This window comes from Mauremys reevesii, unplaced genomic scaffold (assembly GCF_016161935.1).
Source record: "Mauremys reevesii isolate NIE-2019 unplaced genomic scaffold, ASM1616193v1 Contig197, whole genome shotgun sequence".
Taxonomy (NCBI): Eukaryota; Metazoa; Chordata; order Testudines; family Geoemydidae; genus Mauremys; species Mauremys reevesii.
The window spans coordinates 2,084-10,215 of record NW_024100823.1 but is presented as its reverse complement, the minus strand read 5'-3'; the positions used below and the strand labels follow the sequence as shown (position 1 = coordinate 10,215).

The 8,132-nt window shown below is 48.5% G+C and overlaps 2 long non-coding RNA genes across 3 annotated transcripts; both read right to left on the bottom strand.

The window, feature by feature from the left end:
- Positions 1 to 231: 231 nt before the first annotated feature.
- LOC120393376 lies at positions 232 to 2,542 on the bottom strand. Its single transcript, XR_005592017.1, has 3 exons — positions 2,371 to 2,542; positions 1,944 to 2,055; positions 232 to 620 (listed from the first exon to the last, which is right to left on the bottom strand). It is a non-coding gene; the product is annotated as an uncharacterized LOC120393376 (long non-coding RNA).
- Positions 2,543 to 4,654: 2,112 nt separating this feature from the next.
- On the bottom strand, positions 4,655 to 6,209 carry LOC120393377. Of its 2 annotated transcripts, none has more exons than XR_005592019.1 (3): positions 5,788 to 6,209; positions 5,293 to 5,478; positions 4,655 to 4,766 (listed from the first exon to the last, which is right to left on the bottom strand). It is a non-coding gene; the product is annotated as an uncharacterized LOC120393377 (long non-coding RNA). The 2 variants fall into 2 exon arrangements; XR_005592018.1 differs by lacking the exon at positions 4,655 to 4,766 and adding an exon at positions 5,138 to 5,173.
- Between the last annotated feature and the right edge of the window lie 1,923 nt (positions 6,210 to 8,132).

The window sequence follows — 8,132 nt, the reverse complement described above, 5'->3', positions numbered from 1 at the left end:
AGCAGAGACTCAGTCAACACCCACAGTCACCGCTCCACTCTAGTGCCCACTGTCCTGCATCTTTTCGGTCCCCTACTTGTTCATAGCTCACAAGACCTAGCCTGTGGGGATGCACACCTAACACACCTGCCCGTGTCCTACGAAGGGAGACAGCACAAGGAGAGGCAAGGACAGAGAAAAAGAGAGAGACAGTGTGTGTTGGCCAACACATTAGAGGAGAGAGAAAGAAAAATGTGGGATGGAGTCAAGAAACTCAACAGCTGGAGTCATCCTCCTCAATCCAACCTTCTGCTGCATAGGACACACTGTTTGTGGATAGAGAAAAGACCAGCCCCTGAAAATGGGGACCTTGTCTCCCTCATAACCACAGCAGGTCAGGAATCTTTTCCTACAAACCGAGCCCCAGCTAATGACTAGTCTCAGCCTGGAGGCAGATGGGCCGTTACCGGAGTCCTCCCCAAACCAGACACTTATCTCACTGATGGTGACGGCTGCTCCACTCCCAGATCGATGGCATCGCCATAGGCTGGCATCGACAACACTTGTGGTCTCCCGGCTCTTGGTGCTTTCCATCTCACAACGGGGGTGGGCTCTTACCCTTCACTTCTTTCTCCGTGGTACTAAGCACAAGAGAAGAGGGAAAAACAGAAGTTATCATCGGAATCTGCAGTGTTGTGTACGTGGTTGTTCTCCCATCTCCCATTACACCTTTATAGCTCCATGGAGTCATGAAGAATCCCCTAGCTACCACCTGAGCTGGAACAAGAGCTGTACCAGGGAAAGAATTGTGCCCAAGCCTGGATGGGGTCCAGTCCGAGGAAAAAACTTACTGAAGCATCTCTGAGGGTGAGATTATCTATGTTCAGTTTGATTAGACATAGATTTGTGCTTTTTAATTCGCTTGGTGACTCACTTTGTTCTGTCTGTTACTATTTGGAACCACTTAAATCCTACTTTCCGTATTAATAAGTAAAAAGTGATTTTATCAATTAACCCAGAGTTAACCTGGAGGGGGGGCAAACAGCTGTGCATCTCTCTCTATCAGTGTTACAGAGGATGAACTATGTTTGAGTTTACTCCGTATAAGCTTTATGCAGGGTAAAACGGATTTATTTGTGTGTGTACACCATTGGGAGTTGGGCATCTGAGTGCTAAAGACAAGCACACTTCTGTGAGCTGTTTTCAGGTCAACCTGCAGCTTTGGGGCAAGTAATTCAGACCCTGGGTCTATGTTGGAGCAGATGGGAGTATCTGGCTCAGCAAGAGGGTGCTAGAGTCCTGAGCTAGCAGGGAAAGCAGGGGCAGAGGTAGACTTGGCACATCAGTTGGCAGCTCCCGGGGGGGGGGGGGTGTCTGTGATCCAACCCATCACAGGGGCCGTCACTGCCCAAAGTTCTATTGGTGTGTGAGACGCCGCCCTCCCTCTCCCACCCACCGTACATCAGCCCCACTTGATGAACAGAGTCAGAGTCAACTCTCACAGTCACCCCCACCACTACCAATGGAGGATCTAGTACCCATCATGCTTCTCTTCCCCCTCCCAATGCCCCAGTGGGATGCAGGCTCTCCAGCCCTAGACTGTGAGCATCCACCATTGCCCATGTTCTATGCAAGGAGACAAGGAGAGAGACAGAAAGAGAGCGCGCACATGTTGGCCAACATATGAGAGCAGAGATACACGTACAGGAAGGAGGCAAACTCAGCACCTGTAGTCACCTTCCTGGCTCTCCACAAAGAGAGTTATCGCACTTTGGGAAGACTCCATAGCACCTGACAATTCCTTGAGAGGGCACAAAGAATTCCCCCAAGCTTATCGTGCCCCCGTGAGATGCTGAGGCTTTTCCTCAGGGGCCCTCCCCATACTCACAAATTCTCTCCACTGACAAGAGTATTTGCAGCCCTCCCTCAATACTGAACTTCAGCAAGTTTCCATTTGCTCTTACTCTGCAGATCATTGTCCGGCTTCCATCCCTAGGGATGGGCTCTGGGTGGCTGCTCCTTCTTTGGTCTCTGCCACAGGTTGGCCGATCTCTCATCTGACCAATCTCAGTACGACTGAAAAGAGAGAGAGAGAACACTTGTAAGCTAGGTCACCATTTGTGCATGGAAGAACAACGGAGACACACGTCACTGGCTGCTGCTCCCTCCTTTATTCTTCTTCAGCTTACCCAGGGCCTAAAACACTCACCACTCCTAAGGAGCTACAGCCCTCTAGGAAAGGGACAATCCCAGACCACTGCCAGCCACAGGCAGAGCTGGACCTTCCCCAGGACCCATCCCATGGATAGGAGAAGCATCTCTCTGCTCTCCACGAGGCACCTCACTATGCAGATACTGGATAGAGAAATATCATTTCACAAAAACACGCACCTGCTCCTCCAACATTACAAGAGCGCTCCTCGGCTCCACTGCAAAGCGAAACAGCTAGATTGTGCAGGTCCGCTTCCTGCAGATGCTCCGCTGCCCTCTGCAAGAACAGCAAACCACCTATGGAAGAGCCATCACTGCCAAAAACACTACAGGTGCACAAGACCTTCCAGTACCTGCCTCCTCTCACACACACTTCCCGCATTATTTTCGTCCTCTCTACTTCTCCATGCTTCCCGAGAGCGGGCCTCTGGGGTGAGACAGCTATCTCACCGGCGTGTGTGATATGATGTGATACAGCTGATAAAGAGGCAAGGTCAGACTGACAGAGTGTGTGGGCCAACACTAGAGAAGAGAGAGAGAGAGAGAAACACGGGAGGAAGGCAAGCAACTCGCCACCTGGAACCTACCTTTTCTGCAGAGGACACATCGCTTTGTCAGCAGAGAAATGAGCAGACCCTGAAAATGGGGACCCAGTCTCCCTCATAACCACAGCTAGTCATGAACATTTTGTTACAAACCCAGGCCCAACTAACAAGACGTCCCTACCTGGAGCCAGATGGGCCATGAGCAGAGCTCTCACCAGAACAGACACTTATCTCACTGACAGAAGTAGCTGCTCCGCTCCCAGATGCGTGCCTAATGCTTGATTTTGACAATGCTCGTGGTCTCATCACTCTCGCTCACTTTCCATCGCATGAGGACAGTAGACTCTGACCATGACTTCTTTTTCCTTGGTACTAATCTCAGCAGAGGGAGGGAAACAAAAAAATTAGCATCTCCAACTGCAATGTCACGTAGTCTCTTCATTTCACGTCTCCCGTATCCCAGCCCTCAACCCATCTCCCTTTACTACTTTACAATTGCAACTGGAAGGCACCCATTGTAAAGGCACCCATAAAAACATAAGAATGGCCAAACTGGCTTAGACCAAAGATCCATCCAGCCCAGTATCCTGGCCATTGCCAGGTACCCCAGAGGAATTAACCCAACGGGTAATTATCAAGTGATCTCTCTCCTGCCATCCATCTCCACCCTCTGAAAAACAAAGGCTAGGGACATCATTCCTTACCCATCCTGGCTAATAGCCATTAATGGACCTAACCTCTATGAATTTATCCAGTTCTCTTTTAAACCCTGTTATAGTCCTGGACATCACGAGTTCCACAGGTTTACTGTGCGCAGCGTGAAGAAGAACTTCCTTTTATTTATTTTAAACCTGCTGCCCATTAATTTCATTTGGTGGCCCCTAGTTCTTATATTATAGGAAGTAAATATATTTTCCTTATTCACTTTTCCACACATCTTGTGATTTTATATACCTCTATCATATGCCCCTAATCTCCTCTTTTCCAAGCTGCAAAGTCCTAGCCTCTTTAATCTCTCCTCATATGGGATCCATTCTGAACCCCTAATCATTTTAGTTGCCCTTCTTTGAACCTTTTCTAATGCCAGTATATCTTTTTTGAGATGAGGAGACCACATCTGTACCCAGTATTCAAGATGTGGGAGTACCATGGATTTATATAAGGACAGTAAGATATTCTCTGCCTTATTCTCTATTCCTCTTAATTATTCCAAACATCCTGTTTGCTTTTTTGACTGCCGCTGCACACTGCGTGGACATCTTCAGAAAACTATGCACGATGACCCTAAGATCTATTTCCTGATTAGCTGTAGCTAAATTACCCCCCATCATATTGTATGTATAGTTGGGGTTGTTTTTTCCAATGTGCATTACTTCACATTTATCCACATGAAATTTCATTTGCCATTTTGTTGCCCAATCACTTAGTTAAATCCAATTAACACTGAAGAACTTCAAAAAGTTCCCACAAACTATCTTGAGCAGTTTAGTATCATCTGCAATCTTTGCCACCTCACCTTTCTCCAGATTATTTATGAATAAATTGAACAGGATCGGTCCTAGCATTGACCCATGGGGAACACAACTAGTTACCTCTCTCCATTCTGAAAATTTACCATTAATTCCTACCCTTTGTTCCCTATCTTTTAACCAGTTCTCAGTCCAGGAAAGGATCTTCCCTCTTTTCCAATGATAACTTTATTTACATAAGAGCCTTTGGTGAAGGACCTTATCAAAGGCTTTCTGGAAATCTAAGTACACTTTGTCCCAAAATAGTCACTTTGTTCAGGAGATTCTTGTCCCTTCCCCAGCCTTAATCCCAGAGTCTCGTAACAAACGAGGAAGCGCACGGCCTGTGAAGGAAACTACAGCGAGTAGAGGTGAGGAATTGAAAGTGCTCATCTCTTACTCACAGGCAGCTATGCAAAAGGCAGAAAGATGAGGAATATTCATGTCTCCTTAGAAAGATGTCCAGGCTGCTGAGGTCCACTTCTGCATATTCTCGTCCGGTGAGGGCTCCTGGATGATTCCTCTGCAAATTAATAAAGTCAAGTAAGTACAATCACTACACAGAGCTCTATTAGTGCATTTAATCTTGCACTCATCTCTGCCTCCCTCTCCCATCCCATCTACATCAGCCCCACTTGATGAACAGTAACCAAGTCTACACTCCACTCTAGTGCCCACTACCCTGCATGATTTTCATCCTCTTACTTGTTCATAGCTCTGAAACCTAGCTTGTGGGGATGCACACGTAGCACACCTGCCCGTGTGCTATGAGGGAGACAGCACAAGGAGAGGCAAGGACATAGACAGAGAGAAAGAGTGTTGGCCAACACACTAGAGAAGAGACAGAGAGAGAGAGAGAAAGAGCAAGGCAAGAACCTCACCCGCTGGATTCATCCCCCCTGGATCCAACCTTCTGCTGCAGAGGACACACTGCATGTGAACAGACCAATAACCAACCCCTGAAAATGGGGACCTTGTCTCCCTCATAAGAGCAGCTAGTCAGGAATCTTTTCTTACAAACCCAGACCCAGCTAATGGGGCATCCCTACCTGGAGCCAGGTGGGCCATGAGCAGATCCCTCACCAAACCAGACATTTATCTCACTGACAGCGGTGACTGCTCCGCTCCCAGATGTACAGCTAATGCCTGATTTCGACAATGATCGCGGTCTCGTCGGTCTCGCTTTCCTTCGCATGAGGACAGTAGACTGATACGTGACTTCTTTTCCCTTGGTACTAAACCCGCACAAGGAGAAAAACAAGCAAGTTACCATCTCAGTAGGCAAATGTCACGTTGGCTCTTCTTTTCGCCTCTCCCAAACGGGGGAGCTCCGCCCTCAACACTGTTCCCATTACACCTTTAGCAATACAACCAAAAAGCAGCCCTTGCAACAGCACCCGACAGTCACTCTGCGTAGCAGACTCTGGCCCCTCCCCAGCCTTAATACCACAGAGCCCCGCACCCAACAAGGAGACACACGGCCTGTGAAGAATACTACACCGAGTATAGATGAGGTATTCCACTGGCACCGACCGCTTACTCACAGCCAGTTATGCAGGAGGCAGGAAAGCTGAGGACTGTTCACGTCTGCTTAGAAGGATGTTCAGGTCCACTTTTGAGAGTCTCTCCTCCAGACAGCGCTCCTGGACAATTCCTCTGCAGTGCAGTTGCAAAAGCCAAGGGTGAGTCAGCATTACACAAAGCTCTGAAGGTATGTGAAATCTTGCCGTAATCTCTGCCTCCCTCTCTCATTTGGTCTACATCAGCCCCAGGCGATGATTAAAGACCAAGTCAACACCGACAGACATTGCTCCACTGTGGCACCCACTAATATGCATGATTTTCATACCCTCCTAAGTCTTCATGGGTCCCAAAGACAGACTGTGTGGATGCACACCTAGCACCCTTTTCCCGCATCCTACGTAGGGAGACGGCACCAGGAAAGGCAAGGAAGGGAGAATGAAAGAGCGAGTGTTGGCCAACACAATAGAGAAGACAGAGAAACGTGGGAGGAAGGCAAATAACTCGACACCTAGAGTCATCCTCTAGATGCTACCTTCTGCTGCTTAGGACACACTGCTCCTGACCAGGAATCATCAGCCCCTGAAATTGGGAACCTTGTCTCTCTTACAACCACAGCTAGTCAGGAACCTTTTCTTACAAACCCAGCCCTAGCTAACGGGGCATCCCTACCAGCATCAATGTGGGCCATGAGCAGAGCCCTCACCAAAACAGATACTTATCTCACTGACAGTGATGGCTCTTCTGCTGCCAGATGGACGGCTTTTGTGTGGCATCAACCATGCTCATGGTCTCATCGCTCTCGCTCGCTTTCCATCACATAAGGGCAGTAGACTGGCACATGACGACTTTTCCTTTGGTACCAAATCCAGAAGAGGAGGGAAAAACAAAAACAAAAATCTCCATCTGCACTGTCGTGTAGTCTCTTCATTTCCCAGCTCCCGTATCCCAGGGCTTCACCCTCAACCCATCTCCCATTACTGCTTTACAACTGCAAGTCGAAGATACCCATTGTAACGGCACCCAAAATAGTCACTCCCTCAGGAGACTCTGGCCACTCCCTAACCTTAATCCCACAGAGCCTTGTACCCAACGAGGAAGCACACAGCCTGTGAATAAAAGTACAGCGAGTACAGATGGGGAATTCCAAGCACTCACCGCTTACTCACAGCCATTTATACAGGAGGCAGAAAGCTGAGGACTGTTCATGTCTCCTTAGAAGGATGTCCAAGCTGCTCAGATCCACTTCTGCCAGTTTCTCCTTGGGCTGGGGCTCCTGGACAATTCCTCTGCAAGCGCAGCTGCAAAAGCCAAGCATGAGCCATAACTACACACAGCTCTATTGGTGCTTGAAATCTTGCCCTCATCCCTGCCTCCCTCTTCCATCCCATCTACATCGGCCCCACTCGACGAACAGAGACCGAGTTAACACCAACAATCACCACTCCACTTTAGCGCCTACTGCCCAACATGGTTTTCGTCCCCTCCTACTACTCCAGGGCTTCCAAGACCTAACCTGTGGGGATGCACACCTAGCACACCTGCCCATGTCCTAAGAAGGGAGACAGCATAAGGAAAGGCAAGAATAGAGAGAGGTGTGTTGGCCAACATACTAGAGAGAGAGAGAGAGAGAGAGAGAAAACACAGGAGGAAGGCAAGCAACTCTCCACCTGCAGCCATTCTCCTGGATCTAACCTTCTGCTGCAGAGGACACACTGCTCCTGGCCAGAGAGCTGAGAGCCCCTGAAAATGGGGACCTTGTCTCCTCATAACTACTAATCGGGAACCTTTTCTTACAAGCCCAGCCCCAGCTAATGGAGCATCGCTACCAGAAGCAAGGGGGCCATGAGCAGAGCAATCACCAAAACAGGCACTTATCATTGAGGTAGCAGCTACTCCACTCCCAGTTGGACGGTTTTTCCGTAGCATCAATCGATCTTTCGTTCCGATTATTTTTGCTCACTTTCCTACGTATGAAGGAGTAGACTCTGACGCCTGATTTCTTTTCCTTGGTACTAAAGCCAGCACAAGGGAAAAATAAGTTACCATCTAAGTGGGCAGCGTCGCGTTAGCTCTTCTTTTCACCTCTCCCTCACGGCGGCGCTCCGCTCTCAACACTCTTCCCATGACACCTTTAGCATTTCAGCCAAAAGCAGCCCTTGCCACAGCACCCGACAGTCACTCTGAACAGCAGACTCTGGCTACTCTCCAGCCTTAATACCACAGAGTCCTGTACCCAACGAGAGCACACGGCCTGTGAACAATACTAGAGCAAGTAAAGATGAGAAATTAAAAGTCTAAGTTTTAAACAAACAATTTAATACTGTAACCAGTAATGACGATTGTGAAGCTTGGTTGAGGTGGTGCA